This window comes from Nanorana parkeri, unplaced genomic scaffold (assembly GCF_000935625.1).
Source record: "Nanorana parkeri isolate BGI_ZX_2015 unplaced genomic scaffold, ASM93562v1 scaffold899, whole genome shotgun sequence".
Lineage (NCBI taxonomy): Eukaryota > Metazoa > Chordata > Amphibia > Anura > Dicroglossidae > Nanorana > Nanorana parkeri.
The window spans coordinates 82,498-105,637 of record NW_017307167.1 but is presented as its reverse complement, the minus strand read 5'-3'; the positions used below and the strand labels follow the sequence as shown (position 1 = coordinate 105,637).

The window sequence follows — 23,140 nt, the reverse complement described above, 5'->3', positions numbered from 1 at the left end:
AGCTAAATTTCAAGTGTTGTTACAAAGGGTCTGAATACTTATGCCTAGGGATGCACCAATACCGGTTTTTCGGTATCGAGTACTGATATTTTTTTTCCGATACTCGCTGATACCGAATACCGATACCGGATGTCCCATTAGGGAAGCCGAGTGGTGTGTAAAGTCTCGCCACTCGACTTCCCGATTAGCAGGGAAGCCGTCTCCATGCTTCCTCGTCACCAGGTGAAGAGGGAGCGTGGAGCCGGCTTTCTGGCCAATCCGGAACCCGGGGGGCAGGTGGCGACTCGCTGCTTGCAGGAAGCCGGGCAGCGAGTCATTACACGGCACCTGGCTTCCTGATTGGCCAGGAAGCTGGCTCCATGCTCGTCCCCAAGTGACTAGTATTGGTGCATCCCTACTCATGCAATATTTTAGTTTTTCATTTTTCATATATTTGCAAACTTTTCTAAAATTCTGTTTTCACTTTGTGAGTACTGAGTGAAGATTAATGAGAGAGGAAAAAAAGAATTTAAACAACTGTACTGTCATGCTGCAACAGAACAAAATTGAAAAAAGTGAAGGGAGTCTGAACACTGTCATTCACACAGATTTAGAAGCAATGCAAGTGCAGAATTTGCATACAAATATGTGAAGAACCTTTTTGTTTTTGTTTTTTGCCACCTGGAGCTTTAGGCTTTTACCTTCGTGCATGAATGTATACACGTGTTTACATTCGTGAGTGCATAGAATATGTGCGATTTGCAGCCCCGGACGCATCTCTGTATAATTTTTTTTGTGCGCAGTGGAAAAACACAGCCCCATACGCAGCTGTGTTTATGAGGCGGTGTATTTGCATGTGCTGCATACAGAAATAAATGCTGTGCACATCTGTACCCAGGGTTTCTTTTTTTTCTACGGCCGTGTGAATGAGGCCTTATAGTATTTACCCTAATGTAATGTTGCACTGTAACATTCTTAGCTTTGTTTGCTTGCTGAATCCGCTTACCATTATTGTATCATATATACTAACGTATAGATTCTCCCTCTAGTGGCTGTGTGTATATCACGGTGATCGTACCTTTCAACTAATAAACAAAAATATCCACATGGAGAGGCATTTTTAATCCAGTTAGATCTGATTGGTAGTCTAAAGGTGCCCATACACTGCTCGATTCTCGTACGAGAATCGCGGGAAATCCCGCAATCGTACGAGAATCGAGCAGTGTGAACGAAGACATGCGACCGTTTCTACTGTACGGTCGCACGTCTTTTGTCTAAGGAGCACGCTAGAAAACCAGCCGAAAATCGTAGGATTTTCGGCTGGTTTGAACGGTGCTCGGGAGACAAATGCCGAACGGGTCGGTGTGCGCACGCGCACACTGCCCGTTCAGCATTGCGGTCATCGGAAGCCCGCCCCTCAGGGGGCATAAGTATTCCTAGGCATAAGTATTCAGACCCTTTGCAACAACACTTGAAATTTAGCTCAGGTGCCTCGCATTTCTCTTGATCATTGCTGAGATGTTTCTACACCTTGATTGGAGTCCACATTAAATTGATTGGACATGATTTGGAAAGACACGCACCTCTCTATACCCCCCTCAGGGGGCGGGCTTGCGATGATCGCAAGTACGATCTGCCTGTCCAAGATGGGCAGATCGTACGTTTTTTTAATTACTTTACAACCATCGCAAGACTAATGTCTTGCGATGGTTGTAAAGTGTATGGCCACCTTAACAGTGTGAAACAAACAGTGTGTATCACAGTATGATTGTGTAGGAAGAAGATCCTGCATACATGACAAGTAAATATGACCTCCATGTACATACGGTATACATTTACACATGGGGCACAGAAACAAGGTTATCCTTGCTTTAGATTCATTAAATGTTAATACTAAAGCTTTGTTTAATAATAAAATTGGAATATACAGATGTAGACAGATTTGTTGGTACCTTTACTGCTCATTGAAACAATGCATCATACCTACTGAAAAGTGATGGGGTTAAAAGCAATTGTCTCATATATACCTGCATGCCTTTGGTATGTCAGAGTAAAGAAAAGCAAGTGTGAAAAGAGATTCATTATTACGTATTCTACAAATATATTCTAAAATGGCCTGGACAGATTTGTTGGTGCCCCTTAAAAAAGATAATAAATAATTGAATCATAGTGATATTACAAACTACTGTCTCTGTTGTCTGTAATCCGTATCACATGTCTTCAGTCAGTCAGCCTCTCATGTGCACCACACTGAACATTGACCAGAGAAGGCAAAGGAGAGAGTAGGCTGAGATGATCAGAAATTATATAAGGCTATAAGACCATCTCCATGCAGCTTGATGTTCCTGTGTCTACGTTGAAAAATATTAATGTTTTTTAGTAAGGTCCATGGGAGTGTAGCCATACTCCCTGGGCATGGCCACAAGAGAAAAATTGACCCCTGATTGAACAGAAGGATGGTTTGAATGGTAGAAAAAGAGTTAAGTAAAACGTCTAAAGAGTTACAAACTGAAGTCCAAAGTCAAAGTACATCAGTGTCCAATCACACCATTCAGGCGAATACAGTATCAACAGCACTCCAAATAAATGCAAAACAAAATACTAGGTTAAGAGTACCAACATTTTTGTCCATGTCATTTTAATTTGTTTTAGTATCTAAAATATTCTGAAGAATCAAAAATCAAAGCGAAATTTGATTTTTTTTTTAAATTAAATATGTAATAAACAAAGATGGATGCCCAGTTTCAAGTCATTTCAAAGAAAATTGTGGATTCTTAATTTTTTTGTGGAGGTGTACCAACAAACATGTCCACTTCTGTATCCTGTAATGTTAATTCTGAATAACGTTTTTCAGAAAGTGAATGAAATGTAAGAGAAGATGTTGTGAGCCAGGTGAGAATGTATGGAAATGTTTTATATATGTTTGCTTGGGATTTAGGGCTTGTTAACATGTAGATCAGAGAATGCACTTCAGGGGGAAATGGATTGAGATTGAGATGTGTTTAAAGTAAACCCATAACAAACCAGAGTACTTGAAACTGATCATATGATAGAAAAATGAATAGACAGAGGCTACCCCCGGGCCTGTTTGCACCTATGGGTTGTGGTAATGTTACCACAACACACTTTAACACATGGACATGCAGTATGTGCATTGTGTTGTGTGCCATTTTGAATAGCAACCCAATACACATATACAGTAGTTGGTAAAGTTTATAAACCCTAAAAATTAACTGTTATTTGCGCTCTTTTGTTCTTGGATGCATTTTGTTATAGCTCTTCAATATGCACAAAAACCTATTGATCACGCCAGAAATTCAGAACTGTCCTGTGTCCAGTGTTCACTTCCTGTGTTAGCTCAAGGAGAGCAGTTAGCCCCCTCCAATCCTTATCTTGGTGCTGGGTGCACATGGTACGAATTTCGGACGTTCCATGATGAACTGGCCAAAATTTGCACAGTGGGTGCCGCTGTCGGCACCCTTCCGCCCGGCATCCTTCGATCAGCTGATTGAAGGAGCAGGGCAGAAAATTCTTGGCTGAACAGAGCTAGCAGCCAATCTGGCAGCAGATTACAATACAATGCAGACAGCATGGGATTTGGGTAGCCCATGGGTTGAACAAAAAAATAGACACGTGTATTCCCGACTTTAGGAGCGGAGTGCATTTTCTGGCAGATTAACTGGTATTTTTGTTCTTTGAAGGGATGGGATAAAAATGGAGAGATGTCCATATATTGCAGAGATGTAGTTCATATTTTTATTTGTTTTGCCCAGACATACACTTTAATATACCACATGGCTGTGTTTCTGTATTAGAAAACAATGCTAAATGTGCATTTTTAGATGCGCTGCAGTGCGTTGACATCCCATTCCTGTTCAGGCTACCTTAGAGCAAAGCATGTTAACACCTTTAACAACAATGTGAATCGGCTCTCAGCGATGACTACATGTCATAACTATTGGCAGAGATAAACCAGATTAACTTAGTCTTTACCCTCCTGGAGCAGTCCATCTTGGCCACTCTTCTCCCTGCCTCTTGATACTCCCTATTGGTCAGTGAAGATGCACATCACGTTACAGAACCAGTAGTGCGGCTCTGGAGGTAGGAGACAGAAAAATCATCCTGATGTTGGCATTAAACGGGTATTGCCATAAAAAAAAAGAGTTCTGATCTATGCACTGTATGAGCACACAATATACAGGGGTACAGGTACTCTTACAGTACCAGTAACACACACAGGTCCATCGAGTTCAACCTATGTCTTTATACAACCTCAACAATTATGTAACTATGTATGTTCACAGATTTCAACTAACATGAACTGTGTATACAAGGCTTGGATAAGTCAGCATTTAAAAGCCAAAATCTATGAAATGAATACTACATTAAATCAGTATTTGTATTCTAAATTGTTATGCGAGTTATCCCTATTATAATTTTGGGGGGAAAAAAATCTACAATGCTTTTTGTTACAAAAGGTGTCTTTATACTTGTAACTGCTAAAAACCTGTAGAGATGAATTTGTATTTAAGCTGTTGTGTGTAGCCACTCTGACATGCCATTTATGAGGAGGCCTGAGCCAGGAACAAAAACTAGCTTTTATGAAGTAGCAGGAACTTTATTTGTTCTATGTGTAAGCAGAACCACCAACAAGTATAATGTAGTGGAGGGGGTGGATGAAAACGGACTCGGAGTTTGTGAGCGTGTCAGTTACTGCAATGCATATTTGCTGCTCTGCTGATGTTAGGAATGTATATATTAATAGGTTGTTTTTAAAGCTGAATTTTTCTTTCTTTGTGGTAAAATGGATAAGGCCTTCTTCACAGGGGATTCACCTTGTGTAAGAGTAATGGGTACAGTAAGCCAAGCAGCTTTGTTTAAGCCTTTAAAGCACAGTTCAGTTCCAGTACAGCAAGGCGAAACACAGATCTTAGGGGGAGTGCTGACTTTTGCTTTAAAGCGATACTAAACTCAGGAGTTACATCTTGAAATTGCATTCAAGTGCCCTAACTCTTAACAAAAATGTATCTTATTTGTGTATCGCTCAGCTGTAGATCCTCAAATCATCTCTGAATTGGTGCTGACACTGTCCTTCCTTATGGAGGGGGGCTACTTTTGTTCTCCATGGTGCCTGTGTGTGTTGTAAAGTAGTCACCGCTCCAAGCTCACTCCTGTGATGGACTACAATCTCAATACAAATGACTAAACTAATGCTTGTAGTCCGTTTTCTTTTTTTACTTTCACATAGAAATTGTTGATTGATTACCAGTTAAATGCTCATCTACTTCATCAAGTGTGTTTGACAGAACCAGTAAACAATAGCTTGAATAGCTATGAAAAATTGTAAAATACTCTCGGAAAGTTTTTCATTATGTCAGTATTGTATTGCATTTGGTATTTCCTTTTTTTGTTATGTGCAAATTGTCATTTTGGTACGTTGAGAGTTTCCATTATGCTTGGTAAATGGTTACTGTCACCTTACCCATGCAGGGCTAAGTGACAGTGTCTTTGCAAAGATCCCTTATACTTTCAGGGATGTGGAAATTTTGGAAAAAACTACTTGTCCAAGGACTAAAGCGGGGGCCGAATCTACTTGTCCTTCATGACAATCTACTTGTCCTTCATGACCATCTACTTGTCCTGATACAAAAAAAATAATTTTAACCAAAACCGTGTTTAGCAGTGCTAAGAAGCGCTTCTCATTGGTCAGTGCCGTCAGGTGACCGCGTTGACCAACGAGTGCTTGCAATTTGCGAGCGAAATTCAGAATACATGGAACAGGTACAGATAGTACACCCGTACTGGTGGACGGGATGGACCGGTTTTATTTACTTTGTAAAATGTTTTCATTTGTTTTATTATTTTTTAATTTTTATTTAGTTACATGTTTAACTATTTTTTTTAAACTATTTCTTTTTAAACAATTTTTTTTTTAAACTTACATGTCCCGGGCGTCGGGCGATACGAATTCCACACCCCTGTACTTTTCTTGCCTGTGTTCCGTTGCTGTTTCTTCACAGCCAGAGACGTTACCTGGAGCTTCCAGATATGGGGAATATGTGACCTGGTCCCATGTGAGTGAAACAAATGGCAAACACACTCATCAATTCATAACTAACTTTTAAAGGGCTTTACACTGTACAAACACAAACATTTCCCAGCACACTCACCAGCCAGCCTGCAAACAAAACAATTACACTGTCTAACTTTTAGGGTTAAAACAGAGGTTTTAGTTGCACAACTTTTGCAAAATATGTGGAATCCACACTGCCTCGTGAAGGCTCCTCTGTGTAGTGTGGTCCTAACTCTAATCTTGGAGAGCCTCCATCTTGGTGCATATATAGCAAAGGAAGAATTGGGTTCCTCCTTAAAGGAGGACTTCAGCTGCCATTGTGATGTGCAGGGCTTCTGGTGTGTCCCTGTGCCTTTTAAGGAGGAATGGGCTGCCTCCAGGCAAACCTGCATCCAATTCATCCTTTGCTTTATATGCAGCAAGATGGAGGTTCTCATAGATTAGAGTTAGGACTATACACAAAGGGGCTTTGATGAGCCAGAGTGGCTTCCACATGTTTTGCAAAAGTTGTGCAACTAAAACCTCTGCTTTTAACTCTTAATAGTTAGTGTAATTTGTTTTTTATTTGTAGGCTAGCTGGTAAGTGCACTGGGAAATATTTGTTTTTGTACCTGGTCCCATATGACATGCTCACCAATTGCTATGCCTGACCATTGTCACTGAGGGGGTGATCTCCCTGGATCGCTGAGGCTGCATATTTCAGTGCCAGATACAATGAGGAAAGAACAGAGAGGGAGTACAGGCGAGGTGAGTATAAGGGGATTGGAGTGGCCCTTTTGCAGAAACATTGTCACTTTTTCCTGCATGGGCAAGGTGACAGTGTCTCTTTAAGCTTAATCTCCAGACATATGGCTGGATACACAGATATATTACATATGTGGGAGGTGTTTTGCCTGCCAAAGGATTGTATTTCTGTCCATCCAGCCCTGAGATCTATATAACCTTCTTCACATATCACCGTCAACTCAGAGACCTGCCTTTTTCTTTATCGAGATAAGCGACACAGCCTGGTCATCTATTTGCCCTTTCCACCTGTCAGTATGTTTTTATGTCAGCTCACCCATCCATCTCTGTGAATCTTGTAGTCACACCTGTACTCTAGTGCACAGACACCAGAAGGGAAATTGAATCTAAGCACACAGCTCCTTGCTGTCGAAGGCCAGTGGACAGTGAGGCTGCTACAGGTGAGGATATTATATATTTTTTATATAAAATACAATAATTACAATGTGAAACAGTAAGCAAGTAAAAATGTGTATTCGCTGCAGTTTCTTTTTAGGTGGTATTGTGGGTTTTTAAGTCACTCCTGACTTCCTGACCAGTAATCCCATAAAAGATAACTATCACTTGTTTTGTTGCACTCTTTTGCCTATGATGACAGCTAACGTGGAGTAATAGATTGCAATAGTAAAGTTACGTAAACATCAAATATCTCTGTTTATAGTTGTTCGTACTTTCTATGGAACATTGTGGTTGTTGTTTCCAGCTTTTTCACTTAATGAGTAGAAGTAACTTTTTCTTTTTTTTGTAAAAACAACTCTTTTTTTGCCTTGGACATACCAATCCTTTATCTTTAGTTACTGCATGACTTTGTTGTTGCTCTCAGTATCTGTTTTAAGCAATGTGAATTGTAAGTTTCCTTCTCACATCTGCACTCTGCTGACTTTTATAGCATTCAGCACTCTTAAAGTGACCTTAAACCCTCAGATTTTTTAACCTAAACCAATACTGTAATGTGTGCCTTACTGTAATCCATGGTTGTTTCCCTTCTGTTTGCTGCTCTTCCTTTTAAATCCTCATGTCTTCTCATGCTGGGGGAGAACTTCCCTTTGCAGCTGAGTGCCTCTTCCTGTAGTGCTGGCTCAGGTTGCAAACCTATACACAGACACCATGTATCCATTTCAGAGACAAGGCAGTCTGCTGCAAAACAAGTTCTGCAGAGCATAAGAACAGATACAGATTTAAAAGGAAGAGCAGCAAAGAGAAGGGAAACAACCATGGATTACAGTAAGGCGCACATTACAGTATTGTTTTATGTTAAAAAATCTGAGGGTTTAATGTCACTTTAACTGCATGGGGCTGTTGTGCAGAACTCCACATTGATTGTAGAGATCCACAAAGGTGACACAAGAGTATGGCCATGAAGATCACATCATTCACTTTTGCATTGCTTTCTATTGTAGTCATTATTATCAAATACAATATGCTTTGCGCCAATATCAAACCCTGCAGCGAGCACTAAAGTGATAGGTCACCAAATATCCAAAGATAACCTATTCATTCTGTGCTGCGCTATATTTCTACTAACTACAAAGTGCAAAACAATCGCTTAATAGTGCAAACTAATACAGTGAATCACTTAAATTCATTTACAAAGAACCTAATTATGAGTCCCTTATAAACCATCCACAGTGACATTCAGTTCCTGGTTCCCACCATTCCTCCACTTGTGCAATTATCAATTTATGAGATGCCTCCACCAATGCTGTAAACACCCTCCAGAGTGTAGCTCACCTGGTTATAAGACCTATAAACAAGGTCACGTAACTCCAATCCCCTTCAGGTTTGATCCAGGGCAGGATGACACCCCAATTAGTCACAACAGCTCAGCCGCACTTCTCTCCGTCTCCTGCTCACACTCCAGCGCTAGTAACCACAGCAGGTGAAAATTAGCAGACAGATTTCTCTTCTCCCAATCTCCTTTTCATAATAAAATGCACAGAACTCAGCTGCACCCGCTTCACCGGGAGATCAACATGACTTTCACCTCCGCGTCTCTGCCAGCCCACAGCGATCTCGGGCTCCACCCTATATACGTTATGTAATTGGTGACACAGGAGTGAGCTTGGAGCGGTGGTTACTTTACAACACATACAGGGACCATGGAGAACAAAAGTAGCCCCCCTCCAGAAGGAAAGACAGTGTCAGCACCAATTCAGAGATGATTTGAGGATCTACAGCCGAGTGATAGACAAATACAATTTTGTTAATAGTTGAGGTATAATGAATGCATTTTGAAGATTTACTTCTGAGTTTAGTGTCACTTTAAGCACAAATTAATGTTCGCAGAAAAAATAAATAAATAGATTTCTCTATAGGAAGCCTGCCTCATGTTTTTGGCATAAAAGAGCTGAGTTCTTCAGAAATCAAGATCAAGCACATTATTTCATGGATTTCATCAGGCCTGGAAATGCTCCTGCTTATACAATGTTGGCTGTAGAGTAAGCCTTCTGTTGTAGGTTTTGTTGAGCGCAAATTATTTTTGTCTGGATTCTTAGAGCATATGTCTTTATTGAAAGTATAACTACTAAGTGCAATATAAACATAACAAATTATTCATTGCTCCACTTATAATAGGTATGTACTGTATTGACTATTTCAATATTCACACTTGATGACTGTCCCCTTGTTATATCAAAAAAATCTAACACTGCATCTGATAGGATAGTCTAGTGTACAGGTTCATCCAGCAGGAATACTCGGCTTTCATTAAGTGTTTTTGTATCCTATGTTTATAGATAATATTGGACTTCTTCAAAAGTAAAAGAAAGAAACCAACTAAACTCTTTACAAGAAGCGAACAGTGTATCCCTCTCATTCAACAGTACAACAAGCAAAGAATACATAAAAGGAAACCATCATTTGTGTACACTTATATAATATAATGGGAAAAACAAAGGGGAGTAAAGATAAAGGAAGAAGGGGATACAATATTAGCAACCACTTAATGTGAAAGAGGGATAGTGTGGCCAGAGTATAACCAGGGTCCCCATACACAGTCAAAGAACTGTGTCCACCTTGCTTTTCCTAGGTGCTTTTATAGACTAGGAAGATGTCATCAATCAGCCTTTTCCATTCGTCCAGAGTAGGAGGTGAGGATGATTTCCATAATAGAAGTATGCCTTTCTTAGCATAAAAGTAAAGAATCCTTAACAGGCGTTTGTTATAGGAGGTTAAGGGCAGATCCTCCATCAGCCCAAGCAAACAAACAGAAGGGTGACAAACATTGGTTCTAAAGCAGACTCCACAAAGGCTGTAATTTCAGACCAATAGGGTTGTATCACTCCGCAACTCCAGAATGAATGGAAAAAATCAGCGTTTTTTCGCTTGTGAGTACCGATTTTAGTTTTTCAGTACTCGCAGATACCGAGTATTGGTGTCATATGCCCTGATTATTGTCTGTGAAGTCGGTGTTTAGCGAAAGAACACTGGCTTCACTTGAGGCTGCCTGGCTTCTTGACCAATCACGAAGCCGGGACTCGAGTCATGACGTCCCGCCTGGCTTCCTGATTGGTTTGGAAGCCAGGCTGCCTACCAACAAGGAAGCTGGCTTCCTAGCCAATCAGGAAGCCGGGCCGCACGTCATGACCCGCCTCCCGGCTTCCTGATTGGCTTCCTGACCAATCAGGGAGGCGGGTCATTGCATGTTGCCCTAGCAACAAGAGAAGCCAGCTTCCTAGCCAATCAGGAAGCCAGCAGGCTGGTCATAACCAACCGCCCGACTTCCTGATTGGAAAGGAAGCCGGCTCCATGCTCCCCCAACACTGCCGGTCAGAGGGAGATGTCCCTCTGACCAGAAGTTCCAGTATTGGAGGTAAGTATCTGAGCATTTGGGCGAGTGTGAGTACTCGCCCAAATACTCTATCAGAACCGATACTAGTATCGGTATCGGGGCATCCCTAATCGATTAGTTGATCGGTTAATTGTTTCTGTGTCCCATCTGATCTCAGCTGCTCCCAGCGGGGTTGGGAGGGGACACAGACCCCTGCAGCCAGTGCTCAGCAGTGAGGAGAGTTCCAAAACTCACTCTCCCGCCCCTCACCACCGCTGCTGTGCTTCCCCGTTCTTCTCAGCTGTGACAGCTGTGCCTCTGCATTCCCCCGTTGCACCCCCTGGCTCTGCTGCTGCTCCACCCCATGTCCCCGCCGCCCCTCTATGCCCCCTCTAACGGTTTGCTCCCATCCATTTGGCGTCTAACTTGTCTATTAACATAAGACAGAAGAGTATGTATTTAAAAGCAGAGAGGGAAGGGGGATCAGTGGACAACCAATTATTCAAGATAGCACTTAGGATGCAAATATGTTCCCAACGAGAAAGGGGGAATGATTTGATATTTGGATCAATGGATGGGAAGTGGAATAAGCATATATAGTATATTGGGTGAGGGTTATCTTAGTCTTATTTCGAGCTCATATAGGAGATATCTTTCCAAAGAGATTGAATGAAGGGACAAAGCCATAATAGATATGACGGGTCAGGTAGGGATGCGTGACATTTTGGACAGGATTTTAACCACCATGGGGGGGGGAATTCCTTGAGATAATATTAAAAGCATAATATGCCCTATGAATAAATTTGAATTGGAGTTCCCTCCATGCTTTGCATACAATAGTGGCTCTCAAATGTTTCCAACCTTGCGGAATAATAGAGTGAATGACATCAGGAGACAATTGTAGAAGCCCATCCCACTTTGTTACATTGGATGGTATGGCATGGGTGGAGGAAGAGGTGAAGGAGTACATCTTTTGAGTGGGGGAGGAAAGTAGTTGACGAAATGGAGTGTAGTTGGTTTCGTTACAAGGCAAAGAAAGGTAACTTTTCATAAAATGTTGCATTTGTGCCAATTGCAAAAAATGACTCTATGGGATGTAGTGGTCAGTATGAAGGTCTCTAAATTCTCTGCACTGGCCTTGAGGGGATAATATATAACTTATACAATGGAGCCATGTATAAGTAGAATTTTATAGATATCTGGCTAGGTGGAAGTAATCAATTTGGTAGTGCCCATCAAGAGGAGTAATTCACTCTTGTCTAGATTTATCTTTAGGCCTGAGAATGTACCAGATCAGGTTATAGGTTGAAACATTTTAGGTATTTGAGTAGATGGGTCAGATAGGAGTAAAATAATATCATCTGCGAATAATGCAAGTTTAAAGTCATAAGGGCCTAGGTGGATACCTGTAAAAGAGTGTGGTCGAGGATAAAGTACAGGATAATTATTCAGTGGCTAAGTTAACCAGTAGTGGTGATAGAGGACAGCCCTGGCAGGTGCCTTTTGTGTAGGGAAAATTATGGAGAAAGGGCAGCAGAATTGTGGATTTGGGCTTTGGGGGAGGAGTATAAGGATGATATAATATTTAGAAACACTCCAGAGAATCCAATGTAAGCCATGACCAAATGCAGCCATTCCCAATTCACAATATCAAAGGCCTTTTCAGCGTCCAAGGCTAGTAGAGCTGAAGGACACCGAGAAGGCCCAGATAGTCTCAAACTCTCCGAGGCAGATATTATCTTTTGTACATTCATAAACGAAGAATGACCAGCGATAAAACTGGTTTGGTCAGTGGAGATGGGTTTTGGTAGTATGGCAGCCAGCCTGTCTGCTAAAATCTTTGAAAGCAGTTTTGCATTCTGGTTTAGAAAAGATGTTGGGTGGTAGGAACCTGCTGAAAATGGATCCTTAAGTTTTTGGGGCAGTAATCTAATATAGGAGTCATTAAAAGTAGGAGGACAATGTTGATTTTGCAAAATATGATTAAATAATGATGATAGGGTAGGGGTGATCTCTTCAAAAGTAGTTTATAGAATTCCGTAGTTAACCCATCAGGGCCTGGCGCTTTGGAATACGGGGAGTTCTGAATGACATTTTGTAGCTCTTCAATAGAGACGTCAGCACTATTGGCTATTTTAAATTGCAGTAGCCTATTGCAGGCTAGCTATTGCACCCGCCCACTGCCTGCTCACAGTTCCCTCCTCTGCTGATTGACAGCAGGAAGTGGGTGGGTACAATAGCCAGCCTGCTATTGTCTATTGTCATTTAAAATAGCCAATAGCAGGCTGGCTATTACTCCAAGCCACTACCTGCTATGTTTACATTCAGCTGTCTCAGCAGGCAGATGAAAAGGAGTCTAAAAAACTCCTAATGTCACCTTAACCACTTAAAGACCACGTGTTTACACCTCCTTCCTGGCCAGGCCAGTTTTCAGCACTGCGGTAGTTTGACTGATAGTTATTCAGTCATGCAATACTGTACTGAAATAAATGTTATACAATTTTTGGGGGACAGTTAGAGCTTTCGTTTGGTGGTATTTAGGCACCACTGGGATTGTTATTTTTTACTATATTAAGGAAAAATTATCGAAAATTTAGAAAAAAAAGTTTTTAATACCCGATTTTTTTGGTAAAATATAAAAGACGGAGTCACATCGGGTAAACAGACACCAAACATGTCAAGCCGTAAAATTGCGCACACCAGCGAAATTGCAAAAAACTACCATACCCAAAATTGACCATAGGCAATGTTTTAAAAGCTTTTACCGCTCATCAGTTTAGTGTTATCAGTGAATAATGCCCCTACAATTGTTGCTCTCACTGCAATGTTCGTGGTGATATGTAACATGTGCGCCGTAATTGGCCCAATCGTTGTTTTTGCACATATGCCCATCCAACGCATGTTTGCGCACGTGAATGTTGGGGTGGGGACTTTTAAAAAAATGTGTGTTTTTTAAAATTCTTTTTTTATGTGTGACTTTAATTTTTTTTTTTCTTTTTTCAACTTAAATGTTTTTTTCACTTTTTTTTTCACTTAACTTTATTGTTATCACATAGGGAGCTAAGAACACCCCTATGTGATAGCAAAGAGGATGTGACAGGCCCTCTTTATTGACACATCTTTATTTAAGACCCCTAATGTCAGGGTCCCCCAAAGAAGCTGATGAAGCAGATATCTGATTCATCAGCTTCCCTCCAGCTTCTGAACCCGGAGAGTGAAAGCGGAATGCGGTAGTGATGCGGTAGTGATATACATCACTTCCTGCATTCTGACACCAAAGAGCAGATTGGATGGAGATCGTGTGCTGATCTCCCTCTGATCCCCTGTAACAGAGCTGCCGTGCCGGTTCAGGGCCCGCACCATGCACAGCGGTGTTCGGGACCAGCAGGGGGGGGGAGCACTGCGGAGGGGGCGACCCGACCGGCATCTCATACAAGCGATCTGGCGGCTCTATAGCCGCTGAATCGCTTGTATGTACACAGGCATCGTTACCTGTTTAAACATTTACCCACTTTAGACGCCCTGTTACATCCAAGAAGCGGTTAAAGAGAACATGCCACCTCCAATATGCTATCACATAGGGGGCTTATGAGCCCCCCTATGGGATAGCAATGAAGTTAAAAAAAAATGTAAATAAAGTTAAATAAAATAAAAAATACCAAAAAAATTAATTAAAGTACCCTGACTCTGTGAACGCACGCATACTAACATGCATTGGGTGCACCTCTGTATGAAAATGAAAATTGCACTACACATGTCAGGTATCGCCGCATGTCCCGGAGTGAGAGCAATAATTCTTGGGCCACTATTCATGGCTAACTCTAAACTGATGACTGGAATTTTTATATTTTTATACATATATATAATTTTATATATAATTTGTATTTTTTGTCCAGTTTTGGTGTGTTATTTTAAATATAAGTTTGGTTATTTTATTATATTGGCTTTAATATTTGTAATTCAGATTTATTTTAAATCTATGAAAGTAATGAATATCTAATATAATACAAACAATTATTTTTAAAAAGGTGGGGGAAACAAATCATTTTTTGTCTGGGCCTGACAAATTCTGCTGCAGGATGTGCACTATGGTGCCATTCATTTCAGTGGCACCCCAAACGCTCCTCCCAACCGCAGCGTGATCGCCTGTACTGGAAAGTGCAGTACTGCAATACCATGCATTCCAGTGTGCAGCAATTGCAAAAAATGTGCATGCGGTTTTATTCTGAAGTAAACTTTATGTTTGTAACACTCCATTTCTGTATATATATATTTTTTTAATCCAATTAATCAAAAAAATTAATCGGCCAACTAAGCAATTATGAAAATAATCGTTAGTTGCAGCCCTACCTTTAACCCCCCTATTACCCGTCTTCCCCAACCCCTTATCTTTCCAGGGTCTCCTCTTTCTGCTTTTGCTCTCATCTATCTTTTACAACACTACAGAGATTTGTTATACTAGAGTCTAGACTTACACTGATCAGCCATAACATAATGGCCACCCGCCTAAAACTGAGGTCATCTTTTTGCCGCCAAAACAGCTCTGACCCATCAAGGCATGGACTCCACTAGATCTCCGAAGGTATGCTGTGGTATCTGGCACCAAGCTGTCAGTAGCAGATCCTTTAAGTCCTGTAAGTAGATCGGACCATGGTCAACACCTCAAACTTATTGTGTTCCTCAAACCATTCTTGAATTTATTTTTACAGTGAGGCAGGGTGTATAATCCTGCTGAAATAGGCCACTGCCATCAGGGAACACCATTTCCATAAGAGGGTGTTTAGGTAGGTGCTATGTGTTAAAGTAACATCCATATGAATGGCAGGACCCAAGGTTTACCAGCAGAACATTGTCCAAAGCATCGCACTGCCTCCACCAGCTTGCCTTCTTCTCATCCTGGTTCCATCTCTCCCTCAGGTAAGCGACACACTCGCACCCTCCACATAATGTTAAAGAAAACGTGATTCATCAGACCAAGCCACCTTCTTCCATTGTTATGTGGTCCAGTTCTGATGCTTTTGGGGGCAGTTCTGGTGCTTTTGGGGGTAGACAGTGGTCAGCATGGGCACCCAGACTGGTCTGCGGCTTCGCAGCCCCATATGCAACAAACTGCGATGCACTGTGTGTTCTATCAGAACCAGCATTAACATTTTCAGCACTTGTTCAGTTTTTTCAGAGCTACAGTAGCTCTTCTATTGGATTTGACTACACGGGCCAGCATTCGCTCCCCAGCCTTGGCTGCCTATTACCCTGTCACCGGTTCACTGGTTTTCCTTCCTTGGACCACTTTTGGTAAGTCCAGACCACTGGAGTTGCTCTGACAGTCATCTGGCCATTACAATTTGGCTCTTGTCACACAAATCCTTACAATTGCCCATTGTTTTTGCTTCCAACACATCAACTTCAGGGACAAAATGTTCACTTGCTGCCTAAAATATCCCACTCACTTCCAGGCACCATTGTAATGAGATAATCAATGTTATTCACGTCACCTCTCAGTGGTCACAATGCTATGGCTGATCGATGTATAAAAACACAACAATGTAGCACCTGCTGGACCTATATATTCTGGATTCATGCTTTAGACATTGTATAACACTATATTAAAGACAGCTACATCACTAAAAAAATTGTCTTAATAGGCTTATACTTTTCATGTACTGTAAAACAGAATAGGGTACGCAAGACTACCTTTTTATGTTTACAAAAAAACATCACTACCAAGGTACTTTGTAGCTATTGTATCAGTCCTGTAAAACTCTTATGAATTTGGCTAGTAGTAGTTGGACACATGCCACTGGGCTTTTTCTGTAATGTTGAAGAAGATTTGAAGCTTATCAAAGCCACTTCTTCAGTGTCAGGAAAATTGCCCAGCATTTATATACAAACAGGTAGCAAAAACGCCATAATCAAATCACAATAGAAATGCATTGTCCGAAAACAGGATGGGAGGTGTCAGGTAGGTGTTAAACCTTCAATTTACATGGCTGATGAAGATAATTGTTGTCATCACGCCAGGGTAGAGATGTTCAACACTCTCGCCCACATATCATGCAGTTTTAAGACCCCAAGCCCTGTCCAAGGATAGTTGTTTGACGAAAGCGGCCTCTTTCACGCCTCTTGTGAACTAATTGTCCTATCTGTACAAAATGTGCATCTCACTGTCCTCCAAAAGAATGTGCCTTGCTGAATCTTGACCTGTAGAATTTGCCCTCCTTTCGTGGATCATTTATTTGCTGAGAGGTTGTTTTGTCTCCCCAATGTACAGGTCTTTGCATTCCTTACTAAGCTGCACTGCATATATTAGATTACTTTGCTTTTGTTTGGGTGTTGGGTCTTTTAGATAGACAAGCTTCTGTATCAGTGTATTGCTGAGCTTGAAAGACACAGGGATGCAGTTTTCTAAAGATCCTTCTCAGTTTTTTAAAAACACTTCAGCTACATACTGGATGATTATATTACTCCGTGTGTTCTGCTTCTACCCTCTGTTTGATGGCCCTGTGCTTTTTCTTGACCTTGTTGGTGTTAAAAAAAAAAAAAGCCCAGTCTGGGTAGCCACAAAATTTCAACACTCCTGAGTTGTATGTGTACTTTGTCTTTAGACTCTTGTTGTTGGCATCTCAGCCCAGTGTTTCAGAGTATCAATAACCCTCAGTTTGTGTTCCAGAGTCAAAAGCAGATACTTGTCTGTGTTTGTAGGTTTTCTGTAGACCCTAATGTCTAAGTCACCCCCCTCCTTGACATGAAAGACACAGTCCAAAAAGGGTAATTTGTTATTCTGTGCCTCATCATATAAACTTGATGTTTTGTCGACTAGGTTAATGTGTCTTCTAAAAGCTTTTATTTCCGATGTTGTAATCTTGACCCACATCATCCATATACCTGAACCAATGTCTTGGTGGTTTTTGCCTGCAAGAGTTTAAGGCTCTCTTCTCCACCTATTACATGTACAGGTTACTACAATGGGAGGTAACAGGTGATCCCATAGCACATCCATGTTTTTGTCTGAAGAAGGTTTTCTTGTACTTAAACTAGGTGGTGTTGAGACAAAGGTCCAGTAAGGAACATACTTGGTCTGGACTGAGTTCTGTTCTAATGTCAAAAGTCTTGTCATTTCATGTTTCCTTACAATTCCAATAAACTCTGGAGTTTGCATACCATTGAAAAGCGTTGTGATATCGTAGGACACAACTGACTTATCTGGCTCTAGCGTGCTGGGTTCGCTGAGCTTGTTCTGTAAATTTGACCACTCCTACTAGGATCTCAGTTGGTAGTTTAGATGCCAAACTCCTGTTTAATTTCATCAGCCTTTTGTTTCAAAACATAATTGTGATATTGGTCTGTCCCAAATGCTCATTTAATAGGTATTTTTAAACCCTTGGTAACATCATATTGGCCCTTTTCTTATATTGCTGCACCAATTTCAGGGTATACATCCCAAAATGATTGCCAGTATGTTACTGAAGGTTCCAGGTTATGGTAAAGCGAGTAGTATTTAGTCACATTCTACCAGACTTGTTCTGCAATGATAAAGATGTTTTGTAGTTTAGCCTTGCCGCTTCTACAGTTCTGATAAGTGTCAGGACAATTAGTATCTGCCTTTCCATGGGGATTGGGGCTCCAAGCTCACTCCCATGATGGACAACAATCTTATGTTTCGTTTACTAATTTGTATTGAGATTGTAGTCCATCGCGGGAGTGAGCTTAGAGCAGTGACTACTTTACAACACACACAGGGACCATGAAGAACAAAAGTAGCCACCATCCAGAAGGAAGGACAGTATCAGCACCAATTCAGAGATGATTTGAGGATCTATAGATGAGTGATACACAAATAAACAACATTTTGTCAATAGTTAAGGTACTTAAATGCATTTTTGAGATTTAAGTTTAGTTTAGACCTGTAAAGGCTTTTCCTAAAAAGTTAACTGTTATTGCAAATATTATTATTATTATACAGGATTTATATAGAGCCAATAGTTTGTGCAGCGCTTTACAATATAAGGAACACATTACAATCACAATACAATTCAAGACAAGATGGCAAGAGGGTCCTGCCCCTGAGGGCTTACAATCTAAAAGGGAGGGGCAAGTGATACATGAGGAGGTAGCTGTGTGGGGATGAATTGTTTGAGAACTTGATGGTTCAGTGGTTAGTTTGCGGTGGGATAGGCTTCCCTGAAGAGATGAGTCTTTAGGATCGCCTAAAGGCAGAGTAGTAGATATATGGACAGGTTGGGGTAAAGAGTTCCAGAGGATGGAGAGACTCTAGAGTAGTCCCGCAGGCGAGCATGGGAGGAGTTGACGAGGGAGCTGGAAAGCAGAAGGTCTTGGGATGAGCGGAGGGGACGGTTAGGGTAATACTTTGAGACAAGGTTTGAGATATAGCCGGGGGCAGAATTGTGTGGCTTTATAAGTGATTTGTTAATATTTAGAATGTTATCCTTTGGGCTACTGGAAGCCAGTGCAGGGATTGGCAGAGGGGGGTTCAGACACTGAGCGGGTGGTTAGGTGAATGAGTCTAGCAGCTGCATTCATGATAGACTGAAGGGGGGATAACCTGTGTAGAGGTAAGCCAATGATGAGGGAGTGGCAATAGTCAAGACGAGAGATACGAAGTGAGTGGATGAGTAGTTTTGCGGTTTCATTGGTGAGGAAGGGGCGTATTTTGGAGATGTTACAAAGGTGAAGGCGGCAGGATTTGGATAGTGATTGGATGTGGGGAAGAAAGGTGAGGTCTGAGTCCAGGACGACACCTAGCACCTTTGCATGGGGGGCAGGGAGGGATAGTTGTGTTATCAGTCTCAAAGGAAAAGTTGTGGGAAGGTGCACGGGCAGGAGGAAATATCATGAGCTCAGTTTTTTCAAATGCTGATAAAATTACTTACAATAGATGTTGTTCCTCCATGTTGAAAGGTTTTAGTTTCCTGCAGAATCAGCTGGTTTCCTGTTTTATGTTGGCTCCATTCCCTTGCAGGGTCCTATGGACCCACCGTTCTCCACAGACACCCAGACACAGCAGGGCAAGTCACTCTCCTCCACCCTACTCCTCTCTCTCCTTCTTCCTCTTTTCTTCAAGCTAGTAGATGGATAGTTCCATCTGGGCTGTCCCTTGTGATCTTGTACTGAACATGAAGTTCAGGGAAGGGGAGCTGAGAGAGTTGGAGATAGCTGTTCACAGACATGATGACTGTAAGTGTTTGGGTGAATACTTTAAAAAAAAATGCTTTGCCGGGCAATGTATATTTGTTGGATCTGGATTCATTATCGAAAAACTCAGTTTAATACTACTTTAACCCCTTAGTGACCGAGGCCTTTTTTTTGTACCCATGATATAATCCAGATTTTAGGCCTGAAAGTTACTTCAACCCCCCACACATTATATATTTTCTGAAAGCCAAGACCCTGTAGAATAAAATGTTGGCATTTTAATATTCTTATGTTGCACGATATTAGCGCAGCATATTATCAAACCCCAAGATGTAGTAAAAAATGCCCGAAAACACAATTAAATAAAATGTTTAAAAAAATACAATATAAAAGATGAGGTTACAATGAGTAAATAGATACCCAACATGCCCAGGTAAAAAATTGTGTGCGTCTTCGAAACTGCCTCAAAATTCAGTACCCCAAAAAGTCCATAGATGATGCTTTAAAAGCCCCCACAGGTCATCAATTTAGAGATATGCATAAATATTGGCCTTAGAATGATTGCTCTCACCCTGGCGTGCGCTGCTCTACCTAACATGTGTATCGCAATCGTTGTTTTCATACGTAGGCGCATGCGACGCGTGTTTACATGAAGATGCGCAGGGCCAGGGGACTTTAAAAAACAATTTAAATTATTTTTACATTTATTTCATTTTATATTAATTTTAAAAACGGTTTATTTAAAAAAAAACTTATTGAAGTGCAGATCGCACTTCAATAGCTTATTGCAGGGCTTCAGGAGCCCAGCACTGACCGGAAGTGATGTAATCTGCTTCGCTCTCGGTCCCATAGTACGGGGAGGAGTTTGGTGAATGGAGGTTCGCCGATCTCCCCAGCTTCCCCCCGACACCAGAGAAGCCGGTTCCGGGCCCGTAGGAGGGGCAACGGAGCTCGGGGAACACGCCAGGGGGGGCGGCCTTGTTTACCGGCCCGGAGAATTGATTGCGCGATAGCTTCTGAAACCATAAACCTATTTTTTCAGGCTTTAAACTATCCCCATATGTTTGGAGGGTACATTTAGATCTATGCTGGTGCATAGAGGTGTGTTTTTGTAGCATTAGACTGGTGCGTTGCCATGCGTCGCTGTGCGTTTACCATGAGTTATTGAAGCACTTTTCAAATGCGGTTTTTAATTTAGCATTTCTAGTGGTTACAGTTAACAACCATTGTGTAAGGCGTGTTTCCCATTAGCTTCTATTGGCCTCCCAAGGTACAAAAACGCAAAAAATAAAAAAAACTGAAATTATGTATTTTTCATAACACACTGCACTGCAGCTCTGAGATGAGAACAGAAATTATTTTACTATGAGGAAGTTGAACAAATGTATTTCAGTGCATTGCAGGTATGTTAAAGCACAACAGTTTAAAGGGCCCTTAATGTCTTTATTATGGGTATGCGATGTTGGTATCGTACATGGCTTACACAAATGGAAAAATCATGTGTAGCTGTAAAAGCGAATGGAAAAAAAATGACATTTGAAAGGAACTGTTATTCGAAAATGTAACTGTAACCTGTATTTTTGTAAGATGGTTATCTGTCATTGTTTACCACTGAGCATTAAAACTACCTGATACAACAAGTTTGGATCACGGCATTGTTCTTTGCATCAGCAAGGCTAGTTTTCTGTAAAAACAAAATATTGGAGGCAGTGCTGTATTGTGCAAAGTGGTGAAAAACATCTAGTCATTTGGAAACTAGTAAGACATAGCCTTTCAAGGATTTTTTGAGACTGTATTCAGGGTGATGAAGAGGGTATGTGGGTTTTGAACATGCAACTATGCATTTTGCTATAGATAGCAACAAATGTTTGTTGGATGCAAAGTTATGTTCTTAATACCTTTTGGGTGGAGGTTCAGAAAGGATAAGCATCAATGCATTTTTTGCCTATACCAATTGTTGATGATGATGATGATGATGATGATGATGATTGTTGTTGTTGTTTAGGGGAGGTTCCTCTGGTAATCTGGTACATTTTTATCCGGGTGCATAAATCCTCTAGCGCAAGCAATGGATGTTTTGATTGCTGTGGGATCAGTACACCTTGATCTTTGCATTTCCTCCCCTTAAAAGTTCTTCCTCATCTACTTTGCAAGATTAAGATGGAGGGGATACCAATGATCCTCGTTGTTCTATGCTGGCCCAGTTAGATGTAGTTTGCTGACTTGGTAAGTCCCCTGGCAGAGGCTCCAGGAGCACTGCTGGATAATCTGTATCCTGTTTCTTAAGGATCACTTTGCCATCATGTATCATGATCATTGGCTTTAAAAGCATGGCTGTTAAAGCCCAGCTTCTGAAGAACAGGGGCATTCATTCAATGCTCAAAGCTAGGAAGTCCACTGCCTGCAAGGTCTCTCATTAGACATGAAAGGCATACTTCTCTTATTCTGAGTCTCAGGACTTCCACCTAAGGAGATCTTCCATGGGATAAATTCTCTCCTTCTTGCAGCTGGAATCGGCTCTCAGTACTATCAAGGGCCAGGCTTCTGTTCTTTCTATTCTTGTTTCATGGACCATTCACCTCTTACTCCTTAAATAAGACCTTTGTACAGGGGTCTGTTATGTAGGCCTCAGTTCCTTCCCCTGTGTGTCTCAGAGATCTTAATCTGATCTGGTACACATCAGAATTTGCCTTTTGAGCCCATTAGAGATATTTCTCTGTCTACTCTCACCCACAAGGTGGTGTTTCTTGTAGCCATCACCTCTGAAAGGTGAGTGTCTGAACTGATGGCATTATCCTGCAAAGAACCCTTTCTGGTTTTGCATTGGGACAAGGTGGTGTTGATGCCCAGGACTGTCTTCTTGCTTAAGGTAGTTTCTGCCTCCACCACAACCAGAACATTGTTCTTCTGTCCCTCTGTCCTGCTCTATTTACCAGAACACAATTTCCCTTCATCGTCGACTCTAGATGTTTTTCAGGCTGTGAGAGTCTATCTCTATCTCCTGCTTCTTTCAGAATGACTGATTCACCTTTTGTCATCCTGGATGGACCCTGAAAGGGTGCACTGGCTTCTCAACTCACCATTTCTAGATGGCTTAGATCAGGGGTGCCCATTAGGTAGATTGTGATCTACCAGTAGCTCTCAAAGCTGATGCTTTTAGATCACGAAGGGTGTGAATGGCGGACCCTTTATTCCATTTTGGTATATTTATTTAGCTGTGCACACATGATTACCTATTAGCCTGAGTCTGCTGAGCCAAGCTCCCTGACACCTTTCTGGTGGATACTGGTGGTTGAAGTGCTACGTATTACATCAAAGAATATTAATTTACACAGCCTGTTGCAAAATACAGCAAGGTGAGCCAAGAGAGAGAGCAGGGAGAGACA

General features: G+C 41.4%; 1 protein-coding gene across 1 annotated transcript in view; it reads left to right on the top strand.

Moving 5' to 3' along the window:
* The window catches only part of CABIN1 (calcineurin binding protein 1), a 160,136-nt gene that overhangs the window by 95,248 nt on the left and 41,748 nt on the right, over positions 1 to 23,140 (top strand). The gene's annotated exons all lie outside the window — the stretch shown is intronic.